At 40.3% G+C, this 26690-nt stretch overlaps 1 protein-coding gene across 2 annotated transcripts in view; it reads right to left on the bottom strand.

The window, feature by feature from the left end:
* The window catches only part of ATP10B (ATPase phospholipid transporting 10B (putative)), a 300183-nt gene that overhangs the window by 242737 nt on the left and 30756 nt on the right, over window positions 1–26690 (bottom strand). For both annotated transcript variants that reach the window (XM_087429455.1, XM_087429456.1), the window contains exon 2: window positions 9293–9359. The gene's annotated coding sequence lies outside the window, so the exon portion shown is untranslated. The remainder of the gene's footprint in view (window positions 1–9292; window positions 9360–26690) is intronic.

Below are 26690 nucleotides of genomic sequence, written 5' to 3'. Positions count from 1 at the left end.
AGCCAGCAAGAACAAAATTCATAAGCAATTTTATTTTCTATATATGGTACAAAAATGACTTTGTCCATTTACCTTTTGCAATGCATGTAATTAAGTGTGCGACAATTATAACCTTGTAGCTCTCCTTGGGGGCCTGGAATATAATTCAGTTGCTGGGTTTCAAGGGCACTTAAGAAAGAAAAGACTCTCCACAGTGACTACTATATGCGTGCTGGTGATGAATTTGTCGTCAATGCTTCAGAAACATCCTTTTGCAATAGTCATAGTTCTTATTGATTACTGTTTGATTATACAAAATAAGGAAAGTGGGACCAATATGTTATCCTTATGGATTATGTGAATGCTTCAAACATACAGAAAATCAGAATTGTTTATGGGCTTTTTGAGAGCTTTTATTCACAGGCTAAAAAGAAATTTTCATGTATAATCCTTTTACTGAGTTGCCTGTAACTCAGCTAATTGGGGTAAATATCATGAACCAGTTGCGATACTGATGGATAGTCATTGATGGGTCCATAAGTAAACGAGAAGGTAGAGCAAGCAACAAGCCTATTTTGAGGGTAACAAAAGGGGAATATTACCAAGCTTAAGAATAAAAGGAGGTGGGAAGAAATGAACATAATATCTGACTTCATGAAAATGAAAATATCTACATATGATCTTGGTTGGTTGCTAGGGTAATTGTGAATTTATAGGTACGGTTAGATCCTATCAGACTGCTAAGAAGAAACATGGACACAGGAAACATTTAGAAGAGAAGAAACAGCCACAAAATCTAAAATCTGAATAGCTGTAACAGTAAGATACAAGCTAGAAATTTGTAGGAATATAAAATTTGCCTAACACTTTGGAGAGTCTAGAATTTTTTAAAAAGGCACTTGACACATCACAGTTCTCCATCTGCTGAAGAGAAAAGTGTTTTGCAAGTCCTTTTTCCTTTTCTTCCCTTTTCTCAGAGATGGTTTCTTGGTACAAGTGTGACCTAGAATCATAGATTTGGTTAATCACAGAATGTTAGCACCAGAAGGTAATTAGAGGTCGTTTCGTGCTGCTTCTTTGCGCCGTGGTGAGGACACTGAAGCTTAGAGAGGTTAATAAGTCTGCTCAAGGCCACACAGGAAGGTGGTGGCAGACAAGGGACCACAAACCCCATGTCCTCACTCCTAAGACCAGCACTTTTTCCCCTCGCCACTTCCCCAACAGAGAGGTACATACAATTTTCAGACAAGAGAGTCTAGAATATCTTTTGTCATTCTGATCAATTGATAGAGAGTCCTCAAAGCACAGCCTCATTTTCCAAGCTGCTTAGAAATCGTAAATACTAACAGGCATGTGGCAAGTTATTTGTATCATGATGCTGGAATTAAATGCCGCTATCTGGCTAATTAGAATCCTAATAACAAATAATAGATATGAAATGCTGTGTTCAGTTTTTGTTAGAGAGGCCATGTTTCTGTTGCCTGGTTGCTGGAATTCCCTAACATATCATGTTAAAAGATCACATGTCACAGAGGTTTAAATAATTCTCATTTCCTGCAGTCAATTTTTCTACGCTTAAGTGAATTGAGCATTTTGTATATATTCGCATTTCTCATTGACTGCAATGCTATTCATTTATGGTTTTTAGACAATTTGTCATGTTTAGTCTTTATATTCTTTCTGCCCAAACTTGCCAATTAAAGGAGCAACTGTTGACAGAGGCTTTTGCCCCCATCTCATCCCACTAGCACCACAAAACCAGGATGAACTTCATAAGCTTAAGACCAGTTATTTACTACAAGCTGTGCCAATTTTACTGGTGGTAATTGTTATAACTATCACTGTATGATAACAAGCACTGTGTTAAGCACTCTACACAATCTGACTCATTTAATTCCTCAACAGCTTTAACAGATCAACATCATTACTCCCATTAGGAAAAAAACAGGGTCATATAATTCTGCAAACAAAATATAGCAGAAAAAGTTGTGAGGAAAAATCTTATGGTCACTTTGATAAGTCAATGCTTATTGTCTTAATTTTAGTCCTGAGAAAGGCAAGGGTCTAGATTAATCCTCACTGAGCAAGGAAAATGATGTTTTAAGTACTTGGAGTGGAAAGTAACTTGAAGCCTTTTAGCTGGTTAATTAGATGCAAACATTAATACAGGATTAATGAGCAAGGGTTGGAAGAAGCCCTGAGCAAATAACAAAAACTTGAGGAGAAGTTGCTAATAGGAGAGATTAGTCACAAAACTCGTTCCTTCAAGACTGAGGTAAGGGGATGGACAGCAGGGCAGTTGCCCAGGGCATCAAAAATCTCTGGAAATGAAACATGATGGAACACATTTCATTTACCAGAACTCCTCTTAGGAAGAGTATAGTGTAAGCATCCTGAGAAGAGGTGCGAGACCCCCCAAGGGGCTTGCGTGAATACTCCTAGATCAGTGGTTCTCAACAAGGGATGATTTTGCCTCCCAGGGGATTTTTGACAATATCTGGAGACATCTTTGATTGTCAAACTTGGTTGGTGGTGCTACTGGCTTCTAGTGGGTATAGCCCAAGGATGCTGCTAAACATCCTACACTGTACAGGACATCCTCTCATGCAAAGAATTACCTGGCCCAAAATGTGAAGTGCTGAGGCTGAGAAATCCTGCCTTAGATGTTTCCTGGACTCCTGTGGTGATCGGCTAGGATAACTGCAGGACTGATCACTGAGTAAACTAGGCGAGTTTGGTGAGTCTTGTCTACTCTTCCCCAACCTAAGCTTGCCTTTTCCTCCAGGTAGACGTTGAGCAAACTTTCAAAGATGAGCAATTTGAGGGAGTGTGCCATCTCAGTCTGGATCTCCACCAATTGATTTGATTTCTGAAGTAATCTTAGAAAGCAAAGACAAAATAATGACGAGGAGCCTTTATACTAAATAGTATTGATGGGGCAGGGACAGGCTCAGCTGAAAAACAACAGCACTATAGACTACCTCAGTGGATGGTAACTTCTTGGTCCTTTGTCTTCAAGCAATTTATATGATATTCACTGTTCCTAAATCAGATGTTACACAGTGGTAATAATCTGCAGGAATATTTTGTTTGGCCTGCACAGACTTGAATTTTAGATTAGTTGGCAACATTTAAACATTAGGATATTTCTCATAGTAATGCAGATTCTTTTTTTCTGGAGCAAGCCAAGGAAATGACAACCATGGGTACACATTCCTACAAGTCAAGAGTTGGCCATTGCTAAATGATGGCCACCCCCTTCGGACAGGGCACAAGTATCCCCATGCCTCATCTGGACTGCTTCAGGAGGTTACCTTACCCGCCTGGGCCCTGCAGCAATCCTAGTTTGCAACTTCTATCTTAAAAGATTATACTTATACTACTCCTTTTACTTTACTCTTTGGAGTGACACTATATAATGATAATGTGTTTTGGAATATGATATGCACTTTCGCCTAGATTAATTTTCTTCAAATCAATTTTGTACCATCTTTTGGCCATTTTTGTTTTAATCATGATTTTTGATGTTTCCATGACTTACTTTCCTTCAATTTTTCTGGTTAATCAAAAGATGACTAAATAGTAAAGAATAACTCAAAGTTTACCCAGTGGGATAGAAAGTCACCAGAACTCCCTTCTTGCCCACTTTGTTAGCTTACCAATTTTTAGTATATAAAACATGAATAAAAATATCCCCCAAATAAACATTTTGACCGTCATGTAAGGAAACTTGGCAGGGATAACTTACTGAGATCTGCAAAAAATAAGTTTTAGAATAAAATACTGAATATTGATGTTGAAAGTATTTATAGCCAAAATTTAAATAGGTATTTATAGCATCAGGTCAAGTCATTAGGAGATCACAAAAGGAGCTTGTGATTCTTTGAATAATAATTTGTTTAAATCAATGCATGAGGAGGAACAGATTAGATCATTTTGATATTCATAAAGTAAGGCCAAGTTTTTATATTATCTACTTCATGCTGTGTAATAGAAGTCATTTGCAATGATTTATGCCAAATATCAGGATAACTATTGAGGTGTTTGTTTCACTGATAAAGGTAAGTTTCTATAATCATTACACTTGTGTAGGATAGTGGTTCTCAATCCTTTTGGAATCAGAGTTCCTTTACACTCTTAAAAATTATTTAGGATCCTGATAAATTTTTGTTTGTGTTATTTCCATCTATATTGACTGTATCAGAAACTTAAAATTAGAAAATTCTAAAATAATGATTTAAGAATATATTGATTACATATTAATATGTAACATTTTCATGAAAAATAACTAGATTTTCCAAAACAAAAAATTAGTGGGAATCTTTCTAAATCTCTTTAGTATTTGGATTAGTAGAAGACAGCTGGATTTTCATGTCTGTTTATGCATTCACTCTGTTGTACTATGTTGCTCCGTTTAAAGTATATGAAGAAAAATCCAGCCTCATTCATAGATGGAAAAGGAAAGATTCATGTGCCCCCTGAAAGAGTTTTGGTGACTGTGATGGTTAGTTTTATGTATCACCTTGGCTAGGCTACAGTCCCAGTTATTCAATCAAGCATCAGTCTAGGTGTTGCTGTGAAGGTGTTTTGTAGGTGTGGTTAAAGTCTATAATCAGTCAACTTTAAATAGAAGAGATTATCCTAGATAATCTGGATGGGCCTGATTCAATCAGTGGAAAGGCCTTAGAAGCAGAGCTGTGTCTTTCCTGGAAAAGAGGAGGAAATTCCATGTGCGGATAGCAGCTTCAGCTTATGCTTGAGAATTCCAGCCTGGCCTGCCTGATGGCCTATCCTGTGGGTGTCACACTTGCCTCACCAACCCCACAATCATGTAAATCAATTCCTTGCAATAAGTCTCTTAATCTATATCTCCTACTGGTTCCGTTTCTCTGGTTGAACTCTGATATAGTAAACCCGCTAGGGGTCCTCGAACCACACTTTGAGAATCACTGGTATAGACTATAAAGCCTTTCATGTCACTTACCCAATTCGCTTAACATAATTCTATGGAGCCAATAAGGCAGATATCATTAATTCTATCCTCAGAGAAGATATTTATCAAATGGCATACATCTTTCAGCACTCTTAGTGTTTTTTTGTGTGTGTGTGTGTGAGGAAGATCATCCCTGAGCTAACATCCATGGCAATCCTCCTCTTTTTGCTGAGGAAGACCAGCTCTGAGCTAACATCTATTGCCAATCCTCCTCCTCTGTTTTTTTTTTCCCCTTTTTCTCCCCAAAGCCCCAGTAGATAGTTGCATGTCATAGTTGCACATCCTTCTAGTTGCTGTATGTGGGACGCGGCCTCAGCATGGCTAGAGAAGCGGTGCCTCGGGGCGCGCCCCCACATCTGAACTGGGCCGCCAGCAGCGGAGCACACGCACTTAACCACTAAGCCACAGGGCCGGCCCGACTCTTAGTCTTTTTTTTTTTTTAATTTTATTTATTTATTTATTTATTTTCCCCCAAAGCCCCAGTAGATAGTTGTATGTCATAGTTGCACATCCTTCTAGTTGCTGTATGTGGGACGTGGCCTCAGCATGGCCGGAGAAGCAGTGCGTGGGTGCGTGCCCGGGGTCCGAACCCGGGCCGCCAGCAGCGGAGCGCGTGCACTTAACCACTAAGCCACCGGGCCGGCCCCCGACTCTTAGTCTTGATTCTTAAATTCCTATCCCTATTCCAGTGTTCTTTCTCCTTCAGCACAATAACCTTCTATATATTTGGAAATATACTTGCCAATATAGACATTTATATTACTTAATACATACATTCCACAAAGAAATTCCTTGGAAAAATTGGGCAGGACATAAAACATAGCTTATACACACATGCTTGTTAGGCAAGAACATACCAAATATTTACTACATACCTATACCTAAGCTATGAGTGGAAGTGGTACAAAAGAAACACAGGACTTTGTTTTATGCTCAGTTTATAATTTACCTGTGAGAAATAAGATTATCCACCCCAGAAGATGAGAGATAAGATTTAATAAAGAGATTAGGACTTTGATTCTTTACCAATACTTTTTTTGAGTGCTAGGCACTGGAATAGGGTCACTTTCATCTTTTGCAGCTATTTCTACTGTGGAATAGATCCCACCCCCATATCTAGTGCCCTTACTAGTCAGTGAGTTTATGAAAGACAGAGATAACGACCAATCAGCAAGCGCTTAACAATAGTGACTTGTTCATTGAATGACTGAAGATGCAGAGAATGGGTGCAAGTACATAAAGCTGAAAGGAAAAGCAAAAGCAGAAAAGTTGGAAGAAAAGGAAAACTAAAGAATTGAAAGATAGAATATGACTTTTTTTTTTTTTTTGTGAGGATGATCAGCCCTGAGCTAACATCCGCGCTAATTCTCCTCTTTTTGCTGAGGAAGACTGGCTCTGAGCTAACATCTATTGCCAATCCTCCTCCTTTTTTTCCCCAAAGCCCCAGTAGATAGTTGTATGTCTTAGTTGCACATCCTTCTAGTTGCTATATGTGGGACATGGCCTCAGCATGGCCAGAGAAGTGGTGCGTCAGTGCTTGACCGGGATCTGAACCCCGGGCCACCAGCTGCGGAGTGGCGCACACTTAACCCCTAAGCCACGGGGCTGGCCCTGGAATATGACTTTTTAAAGACAATGAAAAGAAAACCGAGAGAGAGAAGAGGGTATGCGTTAGACTATCAAGAGATTTATGAGAACAAATGAAGGGTTTCCACTTTATGAAAGACTGGCCAATGAAGCTGCATCTCATTAGGAAGAAGAGAGAGAATAGTATCATAGCTAATAGTACAATCTTTAGTCAGATAGATCTGAGTTTAGATCCTAGTTCCATCACATACTAGCTATGTGATCTTGGATAAATTACCTAACCTCATTGAGCCTTGGTTTCCACAACCATGAACTTTTGGAGAGTTACGGTGAAAATCAAATGAGAAAATGTATGTAAAGTGCTTCACATAGTGACTAGCATAGAGTAAATCCAGTAAGTGTTGGCTTTCATAAGTATTAATGTTATTACTATCATTATTAATCCTAGAGGCAACAAGCAGCCAATGGGAAGTTTTTAATTGGAATGGTGATTGGGGGCAGCTATCAGTTTGGAAAATACATTTGATATTAGAATAAATCATCAAGGGAAAACACTGAACCCAGAGCAGTCAGTTAGGAGACTACCTTAATAGTCCAAGCAAAAAGAAGTGACAGAGGTAAAGGATGTCCTAGCCCAATGCTCCTCCCACTGAATCATCACATATGTTTGACACTGGTGGTTTATTCTGAACAGGAGCAAAGGTTTCTCCTTAAGTATAATTGGTAAAAGGGAAACTATAGAATTCTGCAAGCATATTTAACTTAAGTATGTCATTGATCATTTAGGGGATTTAGAAGAGGATTTTAGAAGTTGAAAGTTGTAGTTTTAGAGAATGTCAAACTCATTGACATAGCTATTGGGCGTCCAAGGTCTCTCTGCTTACCTGGCAAATTAACTAGAGGTCCCCAAAAAACTTATTGCTAAGGAGGCACTAGTCTAGGATTAAAAAAAAAACAACTATATGCAAGTCACAAATATTTCTGTGTACATCTAGGATCTTATAAGAGTTATATAAAGCAGGATATAAAAATATCTACAGAACTTACAAATGGCGGTTATTCACACTTAATGATACACATCTTTTAATATCTGGGTACATTGGAGGTAAATTCTGTTGATGACACGTAGTTGTAACAGGAGCCAACTAAAAGAACTCACTTGCCTAACTGTAGCACTGGTCTTGTTTACGTCGGTATCCAGTAAGTTATAGTGACATCTTTTAAATTTCAAGCAAGATTTTGGCCTTAGTATGAGGCTTAATCTTTATTTTAGAACACGCTCAGAACTGGGACTCTTCCTGGGCAGCTTGCCCCATAGGAGAATGTCAATACGATGAATCTCAGGTTTTTCTAAAATTGTAGAATTTTAATAATCTGTACACAGTTAAATTCAAAAGACATGCCAATCTCTATATGTAATACTTTTGACTTGATTCAGGAGGTAAATGACAAATAGTACAGAACATTCAGCAGAATTAAGATATCGATGCTAGTTAAAATGGAATTTCTAGTCTCAGAGTCTATTATGTTTGAGTGTAATAGATGTGAATCCCCTTTTCAAAAGAATTAGAAGTTTTCATTGTGCATTTGTGCAGAAATCATTGATGGAAATAGGTGTTAGAGGAATATAAAGAAAAAAATAAAGACATTAAATAAGCAACATCGCACAGTGGTCTTCGTACATGATTTTCTATTCATTGAATGCAAGTACTCAAGTTGATTTTCCCGGTGGAAGGGATGGATTTTTCTCAGAGCCAAATGTGTATTGTTGTGCAGGCCCTGGGGCTGTTTAGCAACACATATTTGCAAGGTAGCTGCTTGGGATAGAGGTGGAGTGAGACCTGGGAACAGTGATGTGGGGGGAACAGACAGATGTGGTCTTCATCTAGAAATAAAAGCCTTGCCCTAGGTAGATGTGCTAGTAAGCAGTGTGTATGGCTCACCTTTCCCTATGACTCCTAGGTGAGAGATAACTATGAATTAATAAAGTCAAAGCAATGGAACTTGGAATAAAAACAGAAGACAAAATAGGGCCTCGGATTTCATGTGATCCTATCACTGATAAAGGAAACAGACTCAGGGAGATTAGAAAGTATGCTCGAGGTCACGAGTCAACGTCAACATCAAGACTATTTTATAACTCCTAATCCAGTGTACTTCTGCCACTTCACACTGTCTCAATGAGGTCACTGTAAGCACTGTATTCCTACCCAACGGTTTTCTGCCCAACTCAAACTACTTAAGCTAAAAGGGGAATTCATTCGCTCACAGAACTGGAATGTCCAGAGATCCAAGGGCTCCAACCATGTCATCAGCTCTCTCCTTTTGTGTTTTAGACTGGATTTCTCCATTTGGTGGGCCAGACGGCCTTTGGAAACTCCAGACACACATACTGACTCAGCCTAGAAGCCCCAATAGAAAATCCTTCCTAACGCATTTTATTATGCCAAAGTCCCAGGAAAGCCTCTAATTGGTTCAGATTGAATTGAGTGCTCATCCCAGGACCAATCACTGTTGCCACAGGGGTGGATACTCTGATTCACCAGCTCATGTACATTCTCTGTGGCAAAGTCATCTCTTCTAACCTCATGGAATGCAGTACTAACAAGAAAAGGGGGTTATCTAATCAGAAAGAGGTCAGGGATTCTAAATAGTCACCCCAAATAAGTATATATTATAGTCGTATTTAAGATGCAACCTCATGGAAGGAAATATCTAAGAATAGAAACTTACCAAACACAGGAATACCAACTCTGGAAATGGTCTTGCTTTTCTTCTTCTAAATAACTTATGTTGATATCTGTAATGACAAAGATAAAGAAAAATCTCATTTCTGGAGATAGAAGAAAAGATTGATTCACTATGGTTTATATCAGGATAATTGCTTTCATATACACTCTTAACATGCAAAATATTACGTATTCTTAGAACACTGGCATTTATTTATTTTTGTTTATTGTGGTAACATTGGTTTATAACATTGTATAGATTTCAGATGTACATCATTATACTTCTATTTTTGCATGGATTACATCATGTTCTCATGTTCACCACCCAAATACTAATTATAATCCATCACCACACACATGTGCCTAATTATCCCTTTCACCCACCTCCCTCCCCGCTTCCCCTCTGGTAACCACCAATCCAATCTCTGTCTCTATGTGTTTGTTTGTTGTTATGATCTACTACTTAATGAGTGAGATCATACGGTATTTGACCTTCTCCCTCTGACTTATTTCACTTGGCATAATACCCTCAATGTCCGTCCATGTTGTCACAAATGGCTAGATTTCATTGTTTCTTATGGCTGAGTAGTATTCCATTGTTGTCTGGCATTTAATCAACGCTCATTCCCTTCCTTTGCACATATAGATAGCCCATATATAATTGTTAGCTTGATTTGTGCCAAGGCCACTGTCATCACCTTTATCACCACAGACGGTCAGGATCATTTCTCTCATGAAGTTTCAATTAAAAGAAACTACTATAAACTGTTTCATATTCTTGGTTTTCAATGTTTGAATTTTTAAATGCCACAAATCCCAAAATAACCTATCATTGCTCTTTGTGATTTCATAGCACATGTTCCCCACGCACCCCCAACACTGTGGCCGGGCATGAATTATTCTGATTTTCTTTTTAATTTCAACTCACATGAACTTTGGCTATTATGGATTTGGGAATTTAATGATATAGCTGAAGGTATTGTGGAATCTGGCAAAATTAGTTTTCTACAAAGTCACTTTTTGAGGAAAATCAGAGACTTAAATGCAGCACAAATTCTTAATTAAGAAATTGTTGGGGCCAGCCCAGTGGTGCAAGCAGTTAAGTGCGCACGCTCCACTTCAGTGGCACGGGGTTCACAGTTTCGGATCCCCGGCGTGCACTGATGCACCGCTTGGCAGGCCATGCTGTGGCGGCGTCCCATATAAAGTGGAGGAAGATGGGCGCAGATGTTGGCTCAGGGCCAGTCTTCCTCAGCAAAAAAACAGGAGGATTGGCATCAGATGTTAGCTCAGGGCTGATCTTCCTCACACACACAAAAAGGAAATTGTCACCGGTCTAATTTCAAAGGAGGCCGAAGAGATAGTATATGGTCGTGGTTAGGAGCTACAGCTTTTACGTTAAACAGTTCTGGGTTGGAATTCTGACTTTTTACTAGCTGTGTGACCTCAGGCAAGTTTCTTCACCTCTTTAAGCCTTAATGACCTCGCTTGTAACATGGGGACAACACCATCGCCTAATTCATAGATAATGCATATCGAGTTTGTGATACTCTTTGAGCTCTAAATAAAGGTTAACCACTGTTATGACAGTCATAATAAAATAATATATGTGTGGGAAATGAAATAAAAAAAGAACAGAAATAGCACCTACTGTAGTTCCTAGCACATCATGGGCAACACACATATGTTTGTGGAACTGAATGCTGATTTTTATTTCTAGAGACACCTGTCTTTTACATTTTCTCCAAGAAGCCTTGCCAAATTTCTTTATTCTCATTGATTCACTTCCTTTGGGATTCTTTATAATCACAAACACAATTTAACTCCTAATCACAGACTGCTTGCAACATAAGCTGTTGCATTAGTTATTCTCTCCCACTAAAATGTAAGTAATTTTTCTGCAGGAATTACACCTTACTTCTTGTGTATTCTCTATATCACTATCCAGAGCTTTTTCTAGGGTCTACCCTGACTTTTGGTGCCTGTGCAGGGTACGGATCCCATCTCTGCAATTACATCGGTAACATCAGATAAAGGTTCCCCAACTGTATGTCTGTAAGTGGCCCTCCCCACAATTCTACATTGTAATTAATTTTGAATTGGGCCAAAGATTGTAGGATGACAGGCCCATGTTTGATTTTCTATCAGCCTCAGCAGTGATTAATATTCCACTATCTTTGGTAGCTTTTTTTTTTTTCTGGAAAATTCTTTGGGAACAATCCATTCAAATTAGTTTCATAAGATCAAAGGTCATATACCATATATTATCACTTTTTCACATACTAATGTTTCTGAAATTGTGGTGCATCTCATGCTTGATATGTACCTTTAATGAGATATTTTAAATCCCCAAATGCTATTATTTAATTTACAATGCAGTGTATAATTGCCGACATGTTAGAACTCAAGGTACATGGCACTATTACTCCTCATATTAGAGGTTCTCAAGTACACTTTATGGCTTTGTATGTATTTGGAAATACATGTTAAATGGCATGTACTTCACTGCACACATGCCATTTAACAGAGCTAATGGGTGATATCTCTAAGGGCTGTGAAAATCAACCGAATCCTGAGCATCTCAGCGTTCCAAGGCTAGAGGAGGATTAAGCCTGAGGCACAGACATGCCTGGCCTGCCCTCTGAAACTTCTGTACAAAAACCACAACAGCCTTTTCTCATCAAGAGAAGCTGCCAGACCACCACCATATCTGGGGTGGAGTAGTGGCTAATTTTGCACAAAGAGTCAGTGCTTGTTTGACCTTTTTGTCCAAATTCTTCCGGCTTCCTGATCAACTTGAACATGCTGAATAGTTGGTTATTATTTCAGAGAAAACCTACAGTCCACTTGATCCCATTTACTCTTTCTCTCTCATTTAAATTTACAAGTAAACATCATCACAGGGTTTACAATGAGACTACTCAATTTCCCCACCTGCACTCAACATTTCACTTGCTGAAAACACTGCTGTGAATTTTATGATTTTCTTAAGACAAAAACAAAGCATAACAAAAAACCCTTGCATATTTTCCAAAAAGAACCTCATTTCTAAGGCATATGACCATATACGATCAGAAACAAATTCATGTTTCAATATGAAAACACACTGTCTTAAATTTTTTTTCTCACAATAAAAGGCATAATTATATCTCTGATCTGGAAGTCAGAGTTTAGATTATCATAAATTTATAGAGAAAAGTCTTTCTCCTCTTGACAAATCCAACTACATGACATTACTCTAAGATTTGGGAAGGTAAATGACCTTCTCTAAGACCTACAAATTGATGAGGACTAGGATTCATTGGGATTACACATTAAGCATGCCTTTGGATTCCCAGGAATATTTGGTGAGGAGAATCCTGGAATTCCTACTGTTATACCTATGCAGATTAAGAGAGTCAAGATTTGGGGCGCTCAATAGTGAATGAAGCCAGGGACATATTGGTGCATACCCAATCTATAATTATTCAATTGCATTAATTAAACAGGGAAGCTAAGTAATTTCTATAAGGGTTAACTCTGTATCAACCACTGGAGTCAGTGAGGTTATGAGTGAGCATCGGAATTGATTCACACAGACTTGGTTCTAATTTCACTTCTGCCACCGTTTACTGGTTGTTTGACCTTAGAAAGCTACTTAATCTCTTACCTTTAGCTTCTTCTTCTGAAAAATAAGCAAAATAATGTTTACTTTACATGATCATTATCCATTCCTTCTGTCTATATATATCTATATCCCGTGTGTGTGTGTATACACATCTGGCATAAATTCTCAATGACAGTTGTCATTATTACTCTACTCAACCCAACCCAACTGTAAATGCAGGTGCCATATCTAACAGCTCTCATTTTTTCCCATCAATATGAGAATTGGATAATACAGTTCATCTCCTAGACTACTATCATTTATCATCTCACCCCTACTCCCTGTTTGGTTAAGAGAAGCTGAGAGAGCAGGACTAAATATAAAAATCATACAAAAGCCTGATTTCAAGGACAAAAGTACCTGCAGGACAGAAAATAGTTCTATAATTGCCAATTTCTTTCAGTTGGGGAAAGAAAAGTCTGAAAAAACTTCTAAAATCCTCCATTTAAAATTCCCCCTAGCACTTCCTTCATAAAATCCTCCTGCAAATTAACTGGCTTAGAAACAAGGAATCTTATTCAAAGACGAGTAATCACAAAGGAAACATCATAAAAATTGTCACTTTTATAGACAGATACTATGAAGAACAAAAGGGGAATGAACCAGGAAAAACAAGTGAAAAATAATGAACACTCAATAAAAAAAAATTGCCATGAAGAATATAAAATTATGACCAAGTTTTCACTGTGTGCACAGCACAACAAAACCACCTCATGAAGCAATCATCACTAAAATCCAAGATCAAGTCAGAATTCTGAAGCCTAGAGAAGTGTTGTAAGAATATGAAAGGAAAAAAATAGTAGAGCTAGTTGGTCTAAGGAAAGAAATGGAAGATAAAAGTGAAGCCAACACAGAAATGAATCTGAAATGAGAAGCAACACGAGGGAGAACAAAAATGGCCATAAATGCAGTAAACCACAGAAGACAGGAATAGAAAAGCAAGTTCAAAAGGATTAGTGAGAGAAATTAGTGGTATCAAAGACAGATGGGGTTATCCAAGATGTATATAATCAGAGCCTCTGATGAAGAAAATGGAAATAGGCAACTAAAGCAAATATTAAGAATTATGATTAAAGACAAATTTTCAGACATAGAGACTTGAATATGTAGTTTCAAAGGGCACTCTATATTCCAGGAAACAAGTGACACAAAATGGCCAATATGATGATGTATCCTGGTCAAGTTACTGGATGTCAAAGATACAGAGGGAATCCTTTGGGCAGCCAAAAGAAAACAATTCCAGTGCTGGACAAGGTGGGGACATAGCTTCAGCAAATGCTGAAAGACAGGCAGCGTTGTTTACAAAATTCTCAGGAACAGAAAATATGGCCTGAGAACTTTCTACCCAGCCAAACTATCTATTGCATTTTTGAACATGCAAGAATTTAAGGAATATTGTTCCTAAGAGTCTTTATTGAAAAACCTATTGGAGGACAAACTTCAGTCCATCCATATATGTTATGATTATAAAAATTACAGCAAAAAGACTTGTGGTGAGGACTGAATCTATTTAACTATTGGACTGAGACTAAATGTCATGCAAGGATAGTGATTTCAGAGCAGCATATACACTTTATTAACTGACAAAAATTGGGAGGAGCAGAGGGATAAATGAGGACAGGTGGTATAAATACAGCTATTTTCTCACATTTTATAGCTGAGAATGATGGCTTGAGCACTAAGAAGTATAACAGAACAAAAGGAAACATTAGCAAAGATAATACTGTAAACTAAAACTGGGTGTTAGAATAAAGAGGAAGAGAGAAAATACACTAGTTTTATCATTGCTTATAACAGAAAGTTGATAGATACTATTTAAACAGGATTAATAGTTACTAATATTATAGTTAAAATAATTACTAGAACATAAGTATAAACTTTCCAAATTATCAAAACAAATAGACACAAAAACCAAAATAAGAGGCCATATGTTAAAGGATTTAAAAAATTACTAACTAGGGGCCGGCCCGGTGGCGCAAGCGGTTAAGTGCGCGCGCTCCGCTGCGGCGGCCCGGGGTTCGCTGGTTCGGATCCCGGGCGCGCACCGACGCACTGCTTGGCAAGCCATGCTGTGGCGGCGTCCCATATAAAGTGGAGGAAGATGGGCACAGATGTTAGCCCAGGGCCGTCTTCCTCAGCAAAAAAAAGAGGAGGATTGGCGGCGGATGTTAGCACAGGGCTGATCTCCTCACACACACACAAAAAAAATTACTGACTAAAAACCCCAGGCCCTTTACATTAAGCATATTAAAAGTTAGAGTAGCTATGGCTACTTTCTTATGTTACATCAGTAGTGTTTATATAGTCCAACAATCAGTAGACTAAATGTCATTTAAGTAATTAGTGATACTTTTCCCTTGAGGCTCTACCAGAAAATTTCACCATATTAAAAAAGACAGATAAAGCTTTTGCTTGTTCTCTGAAATTAGGTAAATGGTTTCATTAACCAATCAGCTAAACGACTACACCCAAATCAAGGGCAAGTTCTTTAATAAAAGGGTCACTTGTTTTTCTTGAAAATGCAGAAGACTCTTCTGAGTCAAGCGTACATTTGCACGTGTGGTATATGGAATGACAGTGATGAGATTTGTTCTTCGAGTAAGGGACAGCAGTTTTTAGAAAGTAGAGTGGTGCCAAGTTTCCAACGCTTCCCTCTTTCAGTGGAGTTGGTGGAGAGAGATGTATTAGTTTGCTAGGGTTGCTATAATAAAGTACCGTAAACTAGGTGGCTTAACAGAATTTATTGTCTCACAGTTCTGGAGGCTAGTAGTACTAGATTAATGTGTTGGCAGAGCTGGCTCCTTCTGAGGGCTGAGGGAGAATCTGGTCCATGCCACTCTCCTCGCTTCTGCTGTTTTGTTGGCAGTCTTTGATTTGCCTTGGCTGATAGACACATCATCTTGATTCTTGTCTTCATGTTCACATGGCATTCTCCCTCTGTGCGTGTCTCTATGGGCACATTTCTCCTTTATAAGGACACCAGTCATACGGGATTAGGAACCCACTTACTTCAGTATGATCTCATCTTAACTAATTACATCTTCATGACTCTATTTCCAAATGAGGCCATATTCTGAGGTACTGGGGTTAGGACTCACATAGGAATTTGGGGAGACTCAATTCAACCGATATCAAGAGAGAAGAGAAAGTGGTGATTCTGAATTGGAGCAGACCATCCAATCTGTCAAAGCAGACAAACAGAACCAAACTGGATGCCCACTAAAATCATGTTAAAATCAGGTGCCATTGCTGGTATCCACGTTGAATGTCACTGGCACCTCTTGAAGTATCTCTACCCCTCAAAGATAATTCTGCTTATTGATACATATCACTGATATGAAAGAAAGTAGATGAGTACATTAGAGAAGGAGAAGAAGAAATTAGGATCCAAATCTAGGCACCTTGAAACTAGGACATCCTAGTAAGTGAATGGAAATATTCTTGAATTTAAGACTTTCCAAATTCACTAATAGTTCATTGGCTGTCCAGCATACGGTTTATAAGCAACCTAATATTGTTAAATAAGCATAATTCATTGCTGCCAAACACAACCAAGTCTTCCAAAATCTTATTTGGACTATTAACTCCTCACAGAGACACGCATACTCTGTTCTGGGGTTAACCATATTGCAACAATTCTTTGTTGGTAGCAAAGGGTGTTGGAGAGGGTGGCTTGATGTTGCGCTTGTTGAAATCACCCAATGTGGTAAGAGCTAGGAGCTTTCATATCTTCCAGATAGGAGAGAAACTCTATCCCATAAATTTCAGCTTCAGTTAATTGATAAACCTTTACGAAGGTGGGCGGATGATATGTAAAAGGGTTTTGGGCAGTGTGAGATAATGCAAGACGCTACTTAAAAGTAGTAATATCACACTGATATCCGTAATGAGATTTTTCCTTTTTAGTTTCCTTTTGTATTGATATAATCGAAAGAATTGGCTACTTCAATTCAGTGCTAGTGTGATTTACATCCTTAACACATCCTAATCTCTCTTGTAACACAAAGGAAGAAACCACAACTCAGTTTTAGGTAGATGCCATTGTTTACTTGGAATGCAATGTTATTTTTAAATTATGTTTATTTTATTATTATTTCCTAGCTATGGCAATTGATATAAAATCCCATTTATGGAGGGGCCAGCCCGGTGTGTGCAAGCAGTTAAGTGTGTGCGCTCTGCTGCAGCGGCCCGGGGTTCGCCGGTTCAGATCCCGGGCGCGCACCGACGCACCTCTTGTCAGGCTATGCTGTGGCGGCACCACATATAAAGTGGAGGAAGATGGGCATGGATGTTAGCCCAGGGCCAGTCTTCCTCAGCAAAAAAAGAGGAGGATTGGCAGGTGTTAGCACAGGGCTGATCTTCCTTTCACACACACACACACACACAAAACCATTTATAGAAGAATAAAGTATTTTTAAAAAATAAATTTTAAAGCTAATTTTTAAAAAACTACGAAATAAATAAATCACGTAATTAAGCAAAAATTTGAAAGATGGCATGCAAATGACTAAAATTTGGGAGGCAGTGAATTCATTCTTTCATTTATTCTGCAAGCATTTGCATACAAGAACAAAGCATTCCACTGGCTGCTCAATAAATGTATTTAGTTGCAGGAGAAGTTCTATACTCTGCACACAAATTTGCATGTTTTGGTTGGGGAGAAAGCAAAAACTCAGAAATACATCAAATCTCTCTTTTGCTGGAATAGATCCAAGGGCCAAATTCCAACCACGCTGGAGCTGGTGGCAATGTCTCCTCCTCCCTTTCTGTTTTTATCCCTGGCTTCCCTGTTTTGCATTATGTTTGATCCCATAGGCCACCTCTGATCCTTTTGGGAATAGGCAGAGTATATAAAAAGGGAGGTGATTAATCAGTATTTGTTGAATAAATGAATACATAAGTGAATGAATAAGTAAACAGAGAAAACAGATGAGCTGAGAGGGAGAAGAGCAAAGCTCTGATTGTTCTCAGCTCTCCTGTTTTAGCACGGAGGGTTGATGCAAGGAGCACACTGTGATTCTAACAAGGAAGGCAGCACCCTGCATGGCCCAGATGGGGCTACGTAAAGTCTAAACCAGCAGGAAATTAGACAAAAGCAGCTCCTTAGTGAGTGTTTGTCTTCTCTCCAGATGTGTTCACAGGGCTGGCTGATAACCCCACGTAAACAACGGACCCAGAAATGACTTTTTAGGCAAGTCAGAGGAAGCTGGAGCTTATGATCAGCTTGGCTAAACTTCAGGATTAACTGTAGTGATTCCTTTTTTTTTTTTTTTTGTGAGGAAGACTAGCCCTGAGCTAACATCCGATGCCAATCCTCCTCTTTTTGCTGAGGAAGACTGGCCCTGGGCTAACATCTGTGCCCATTTTCCTCTACTTTATATGGGATACCACCACAGCATGGCTTGACAAGCGGTGCGTCCAGGCGCACCTGGGGTGTGAACCTGCGAACCCCAGGCCGCCGCAGAGGAGCGTGCACACTTAGCCACTGTGCCACCGGGCCGGCCCCTGTAGTGATTCCTAACGTATAGGAATCATGAAAATGAAAGTCCTGGTTTTTGGTGGAAGGGTATAAAATCCCATTTGAGTGGGAACCCAGCCTGAATTAACAAGCAAGAGAAAAAACGTGACATGTCTTTGTTCTCTGCTCAGGAAGGGCATCAGCATGACACTGAAAGCTCTTATGGGGACAAGAGAAAAATCCCTGGTGGCCTTGTGAAAGTTGTTTTCATCCTAGTTGATGGGATGATTCATAGGCTGTTGGAGGAAACATTGTGGCAGAGCAAAGAGAAACACCAGAGTGAATTTAACTATTGTTCTTGACTCGCTAGCTTTGAGCGCTTCTTACTTTGTAATACAGTAATTTATGTACGTGTCCTCTCTCTCCTTCTAACTTGGGCTCTCCCAGAAGGCAGGGTCTACTTCTTGATTCACTTTTGTCTTCTCCACGGGACCCATTACTTGAGACACAATGGCTTCTCAGTATGCAGTGGCTGAACGTGCGAGTGAAAGCAGACATTTGAAAATTGCTACAGCTGCTGCATAGATTCTTTTCCGTGAATGTTTGGGCACTTACCATGAACTAAACACTACTTTTAGCCACCGGGAGGAATTAAAAAATCACAGCAACAGCCTCACGTCTCAAGACATTTGTAAACCCATGGCAGAGATAGCCACGATCACAGGTAATTTTGTATAACTGAGAACAAGAGAAACCAAGTGAGAGGGAGATGGGGTAAAGGGCCGTGGGTGCACAGGGAAAGAAGAATCCAATTTCAGCTTTGAGAGTTGTTTAGGGTGGGGATCAGGGAAGGAGCATTTGATGGAGGCTTTGAAGGCTGAAACAGGTATAGATAACTCTGGAGAAGGACGTCCCAGGGAAAACCATATGACAGACAAAATCTGGAGATGGGATAGAGTGTATATTGGGGTACTGGATAGTTTGGAGGGGCTATATCCAGAATGCAGGGGTGCATGTGTGGGTATGTATGTATGTATTTATGTATGTGTGTGTGTGTGTGTGTGTAGGGGAAAGGAAAAGAATTAGGAAGTGAAAGATCATCTAGACACAGATTTCACAGAGCCTTAAAAAAAAAACCTGGTGAGGCCATTTGGATTTAACTAAATAACGAAGGCTGTGGAGCAGGGACTTGGCACTATCTCAGCTGCTCTTTAGGATCGGGACACAAGAATCAGCTCATCCCCCCAACAAATCAAAGGAAGAGTTACTAACACCCTCTCCTCCAGGGCCCTCCTTTTCCTTCCAGGTATCATGGGTGAACCACTGAAAGGAGACTCCAAAAGATGACAGCTAACTCAAGCAATGGCTCCCTGCTGGAATTGCATCCCCCGTAATAAGGACAATGTAAGAGGGAGACGGTGGGAGAGTCCTTCGAAAGCACGGGCACAGTTGTCTCTATTCAAGGTGGCTATTAAAGAAAAAAAAAAAGGTTTCCTTGCAAATTTGCCATTAAAGAGAACAACCTTGTCATTTATTTTTACTTTCCAGCAAGAAATGTCTTCCTGGGCATCAAATAACCAGAGTTGATGAAAGTAAGGTCTATTTCACAAGGAATGTCAGCTGATAAGAGTAGAATGAGTGACAGAATTAGAAAAAAGCATTTTGCAAGCTCTAATATAATTGACTCAGGCAAAAATTTTCAATTGGTGTTAAAACTATTAGATGAATATAAATATAAGCAAATAATGAATAAAACACAAGTGAGATCTCATCGCTGCTGTGATCAAAACTTGGCATTGACCGCATTTCACTGTGAGTAAAAGCCCAGGTCCTTACAGAGCCCCGAAGGTCTCATACAGTCTGCCCCCATCACTTCTCTGACCTGAGCCTAACTATGTGCCCCTTGCTCCAGTAACTTCAGTCACACCCATCTCCTTACTATTCTTTGGACATACCTGCCACGCCCCCTCCTCAGGGTCCTTCACTGTCTTCATGGGCTGGATTGCTCTTCTCCCAGATAGCTGCATGGCTAGCTCCTTCCTGATGCAAGTCTCTGTGAAGGGTCAACTTCTCAACACCCTATTTACAAACACACCTCACCCCCTTGCCACTTTTGAGCACTCCCAGCCTCTATTGCTCCATTCTGTTCTTTTTCCTCCTAGGCACTTATTAACTGCTAACCTATGATAAAATGTACTTATGCTGGGAGGCAGAGATTTTTGTCTTTTGTTCTCTGCAAAAATTCCAGGCATCTAGAATAGCACCTGGAATGCAGCAGTTGCTCAAATATTTGTTTAATGTATTGAATAAAAGTCTCTGGGCGAAGGAGTCATTTGTGAATCACCCTTGATAAGTGGCTCCCGCACTGCCCGTGCATGCAGTTGGCGCACAGACCACAAGTGTGGACTGGCCTCTGCCTATGTGAAGGGGCAATCTTGGCTCGTGGGCATTCACCACCATAAACATGTGAGAAGCGGTGCCTAATTAGAGAATAAAGGAAGTGTATTAATGCTGAGAAATTAATGAGCTCGGGGAAAGGAAAACCAGCACCTCTGACAAAGGAATCTGTTAGAAAAACATACATGCAGCAGAGGTCGAGAGAGGGTAACACCAGTTTCCAGATGTGAGCCTCTCTGCTTCAAAGATCTAGAAGTTTTGCTTCTGATAAACTTCATCAAGCAGCCGACAGAATTCTCTCCATGCCCAGGCAGCTTCTTTGAACTTTCCTCCTTTTGTGAGCCATTCTCGAAACAAGCCCAGGATGTGCAGGTGAAAGAATGTTCCATATGGCCAGAGAATAAGGCAATCTTCTTCTTGTATCTGGGAGGACCTTTCTCCCAGGAAGACGGGGTGTTAGGTATCCTCACTTGTGTGGAGTCAGGAAGCAGAGGGGAAGAGGCAGATGAGCAGCCCCATCTCAGCGCAGGCTGTGAAGCCATTCCATTTCCCCGTCTACAAACGGCTTTTTCTTTGCTCCTAGGATTACGATCTTTAATGTTTTCCATTCCAATGGTTCCTAATTCATGAGGCCATGGAATGGGTGTCAGGGGTCTACACATCCGTGAGCACTAGCCATCTCTCTAGATTGAATAAATGAGATTTTGTGTACATATATACTATTTTTGAGACAGGTATTACCAGGAATAATGAAATATGAATCCTATTAAAAGTGCTACTGATTCATAGTGTGGTTTGTCATAATACTCATAACACAGTAAGCTTTTGTCACACTGGCTCAAATAAATAAACATAAGTTACTATTATCACAATAGGAGACAAAAATCTTCTGTGGGAAAAAATAGGGTAGGGATAAATCATCTAGATCAAGTTCTTCATTTACTTCCTTCACGTGATTTGGAGAACCAGAGAGAGGGAGGGACATTAAGGTCTCAAGGTGAGATGACGGAGGGCTGGGGTGGAATTCAGAATACCAAGCCAACGCTCTCTCAACAACCACACTGCCCTGCCAGCCAACCCCAGCCCTCCAACATTCCTCATTGAATGGATATTCTCTTACCCTTTGACCTCTGACTGTTTGACCTCTTGTGAGGGCAGTCTGAATCAAAGGGCCAGAGTGCTCAGCGGAGAATAGGTCTGACTCTTCAAGATAAGACCTGCTTTTTGCAGAGGAACCAGCTGCTGCCCACCACAGGCTGTGCAGAACACAGGGGCTCTCAGGGACATACCCAAGCCCAACACTTGCTTCCACTGCAGAATCGAGCAGACCCGGCTGCCCTGCCTCTCTTCTCACCCCAAACCAATTCATTCCTCACACTGTAGTGTGAGTGGTATTTTCAAAGTGGAAATCCATGAATTGATTCAACAAGTCTTTGAGCACCTAGTGTATGCTGTGCCCTGGGGACACATCAGGGAATAGACAGTCCCTACCCTTAGGGACCTTACACAGAAGTTGGGGGAGACAGATAGGAAACAAAGACAGGTCAGGGATGGTGAGAGCTATGAGGGTAGCAAATGCAGGGCAGGGAATGGAGAGACACAGGGTGTGTGTTTGGGGGGTGTTTTTTTTACTCTTCTAAGGACTAGGACCAAAATCCTGAATGTGGCCAACAGGGTTCTGTGTGACCTGGCCCTCTCCAAGTTCCAGGCTGCCTCTCTCGGCTCATCTTACACTGAACATCTTCTCACATTTACAACCCAGCCACATAAGCTTTCTTTCAGATCCTGACCTCTACCTTGGAATCTCCTGCCACCGGGCCTTTACACATGCTGTTCCCTCAGCCTATTCCCTCTCAACCTCAAACTGCCTTCCCTTCCCCTAGTAAATTCCTTCAGAAGATTCCTCAATTGTCTCTTCATCAGGGAAGACTTCCCTAACCGCCTCCTTGCACCTGGGAGCTCCTCCTTCAGAGCATTCATCACATCCATAATTTACATTCTTCTGGTTCTGATTAATGTCTGTTTCCTCCACTAGAATGGAAGCTCGGTGAAGGCAGAGACCAGATATTACTGGGCTCATCCTAATACCCAACATAATAGGTGTTTAATAGATATATGGAATGAATAAAGATTATCTAGATTCTCTTTATGGACTAGTAAGTTCTCCTCAGCCAGGGATTTCGGGGGCTCCCCATGACCCTACCAAATTTTTTTTTTTATTGAGGTAAAATTCACCTAACATAAAATTAACCATTTTAGAGTGTACAAACACTGACATTTAGTACATTCACAATATTGTGCAACCACCCCCTTTATCTAGTTCTAACATTTTCCTCACTCCAAAGAGAAAATACGTACCTGTTAAGCAGTCACTGCCCTTCCCACCTCTCCTCCAGCCCCTGGCAACTAGTAATCTGTTTTCTATCTCTATGGATTTGCCTATTCTGGATATTTAATGTAAATGGAATCTCACAATATGTGACCTTTTGTGTCTGGCTTCTTTCACTTAACATAATGTTTTCAAGGTTTGTCTGCATTGTAACATGTATCAGAAATGCATTTTGCTTTATGTCTGAATAACACCCCATTGTATGGATACGTCACATTGTATCTATCCATTCATCATTTGATGGATCTTTGGGTTTTCTTCACTTTTTGAGGATTTGACGAGTGCTGCTATGACCATAAGTTTACAAATTTCTTTTTTTTGAATACTTGTTTTCAGTTTTTTTGGGTATATACCAAGGAGTGGAATTGCTTGGCCATGTGGTAATTTTATGTTTAACGTTTTGAGGCCTTTTGTGTATGAGTAGATGCCTATGTTTGTGCAGTTGCTGAGGTTTGCTTCTCTTTGCCAAACATTCCCTGTTGCCAGAACTGTCTGGTTTCTGTGACTTGCCCCTCATGTTACTTTGCCAGGTAGCTGAATAACCTTTTGCATCTCTGGGCGACCATCGTGGGCACTCCGTCCCTTGCCCCCGAGTCCCACCAGCGTGTGTCCTCCACCCCTGGTGCTGTTCTCCATTACCACTTCCTCAGCATCTGACCTATTTTCTAAAGCCATTAGCCTCCAGGGAGCCTAAGAAACAGGTTCAAATGTTCCCTTGCAGCAAAAAGTTGCAGATGAGTTTTGATAGAAAGAGACATTTCCTTTGGCCCTATTAATTTATTTAGGTAAGCTCATCTTGAAGTTTTGTAAATTTGGGAAAATTATTTAACCTCTGAGTCCATTTCGTCCTCTGTCAAATAGTAATAATACATGTTGTGCAGAGGTAAGCGAGAGGCAAAATGCCCGGAGTTGTGCCTGGAAAATGGCAGGCTTCAATATAAAACAGTCACTTGTTATTTTTCTCTGAGCAAAGGTCCCATGGTATAGAGAGAATTCCATTATTATAATTTTTATAATTATTGATAATTATTTGTTTTAATCAGAAAATTACCATTTTCTTCATTTATGTGTCCTTTAACGAATCAAATTGTGCCACTTCTGATTGAGACCTTCCTGTGGCTTCTCATTGCATTTAGAATAAACTCCAACTCCTTCCAAGGTCCTCTTGGACTCTGTGATCTGGCGCCTGCCCATCCCTCCAGCTGTATTCTCAGGCATCTTTCTATTTCTCTCCTGCTCCAGCCAAGCCAGCCTGCTGTTTCCTTGAGGTCCCAGTTTCTCTCTTGCCTCAGGGTCTTAGCATCTGCTGATGATGCAGCCTAGAACCTTGTTTTCCAGGCTTTCCCAAGCTTTTGGGAAGAAAGAACCTGCTTATCAGCTTAATTATCTGCTTCCATCAGACCGGCCATTCCTCATGCTTTACATTCAAAAGGAAAACAAAAACACTTTTTTTTTCTTTTGTCACTGTATGCTTTTTGTCTTCCTCATAAATGATTATTTGTCTACCTAGATGTGGTCAGTCCCCCTTTCTAAGCTGTGAGCTTCATGAGGCAAGGAGCCCTGTCTGTTCTGTCCTCCCCTGCACACACAAAGCCTCCTACAGAAGAGCCTTCCCTTTGTTGAAAGAAGCCAGGGTTTCTCTTCCATCTTGGTACCACAGTCGTCTCCAGTGAGCCTTGTTTCCAATTCCACTGGGAAATCAAAAGCTATACTGAGTCGCTATAAAAGCATTTCCATTTGCACTCTCAGAAAAAAGGAACCACAGAGATATGATAACATCAAATTATCTAACTATTGTGGGAGATCAAGATTTGGCCACCCTGAAATCTATCTCTTTACCTTGGTTGTTTTCTCTGAGGACATTTGACCTCCCCCACTAACTGCCTAAAGAATTTGACACGGTAGCTCCTTCCTGGAATAGATCTATCATGATGGCTGTAAAGATAACGTAGGGTAAATGTTACGATAAGAGGGGCTTGTTGGTGCCTCTCCTATCAGAAGTTCTGTCTCTCTGGCCACATTCTCTGGATGACCCTGCGAAGAGTTGCCAGACAATCATTTACATTTATAAGGGAAATCTCCATTTGTAAAGGTATCTCCCTCTCTGTTTGGAGAAGAGAGGGGGATGAGCTCATTTCTAGTGACTTGTCAATGTGGAAGGTGAGGCCTTGAGCTACATAATAAACCTTACTCTTGTTTACTGTGCTTTAGTGATAATCTCCTATAACTGACTCCCCCCACCCCCAAAATCCTCCTTTGTCATTGGCTGAAAATGATATTTAAGATGAGAATTTCTGCTATTGTGTTGAGAAACGCAGTGTCCCTGCTTTCTCCCATGTATACATGTTATTAAACTTGGTATTATTTTCTCCTGCTAACCTGTCTTGTTGATTATTTGGCCAGCCAGAAGAACCTTAAGGGAAAGGGCAGAGGGTGATTCTCCCTCTTCCCCCGACACTATTGAAAACAAGAAAGTGGAAAAAGAAATAACACAGTCATGCCGAAATCTTTTGGGGATAGGTATGGTGGTGGGAGGGACTACAAAGGAGCTTGAGGGAACTTTTGGGGTGATGGATACTTTGGTTAGGTTGGTTGTAGTGATGGTTTCACAGATGTATACGTATGTCACAACCTAAATTATGTTTTAAATATGTGCAGTTTATTGTATGGTAATTAAACCTCAATAAAGCTATTAAAAGCAATTTAAAAATTATATGGATAACAGCATTAACCATCACAAAACGGCATGCGTGGATTTTCTCTGGCTGGTGAGCTCAGAATCCAAGTTTCTGAAGGTGGAGATAACACATCCCACTTACTCTGGGAATTCTGGAGTGGGACACCGGTGAGGTCATCTTCGCAGAGGTGGGAGAGAAAGAATAGCCCCTGTGGGCCAGCTGTTGCCTCCACGCCTCACGTCTGTGCTCAGAGAGGCTTCCTGGGGGAGCAGAAGAGAAGACCCCCAACAGCACCAGGCACTCGCAACGGGAGGCTTTCCAGCCGAGACAAGAAACAGAAAGTTGTATTGTGTTTTGTTTTCTCCTAAAGCAGTCAGGAGGCTCAGACACGCAGACCAGCAGCTCCTGTAAAAAAAAAACCTGCCATTTCCCACGCAGCCATTGACCTCTCCTCTCCTGAGGCTGCCTCCATCTCCCACCTTGTCCTCGGCTACTGAATACCTCCAGTTTACTGACAAGGCAACTCTTCCCCTCAAATGTTTTCTCTTTCTCTCCTCCCTTTTCCTCTTCTCACATTTCCTTTCTCTTTTCCTTCTTGTTCTATTTCCCCTTTAAATTTGAAAATAAACTAACATTTGTTGAACACTGTGGGGCCAACCACTTTACTTACATTAGCTTATTTAATCCTTAAAACCACCGTAGGGAACAGCTGCCATCACTATTCCTATTTTACTGATGAGGAAAACGATGCTGTGGCAGGTTCAGGGGCTCATGGATGTCCTGCCTCTTGTGAATGTGGAGTCAGGATTCGAACCTGGGACACCTCCAATGTCT

Source organism: Ceratotherium simum, chromosome 4 (assembly GCF_057802395.1).
Source record: "Ceratotherium simum simum isolate JZ-2026a chromosome 4, ASM5780239v1, whole genome shotgun sequence".
Classification (NCBI taxonomy): domain Eukaryota; kingdom Metazoa; phylum Chordata; class Mammalia; order Perissodactyla; family Rhinocerotidae; genus Ceratotherium; species Ceratotherium simum.
Note: the sequence above shows the minus strand (reverse complement) of the source record. Positions and strands in the feature narration are given on the sequence as shown.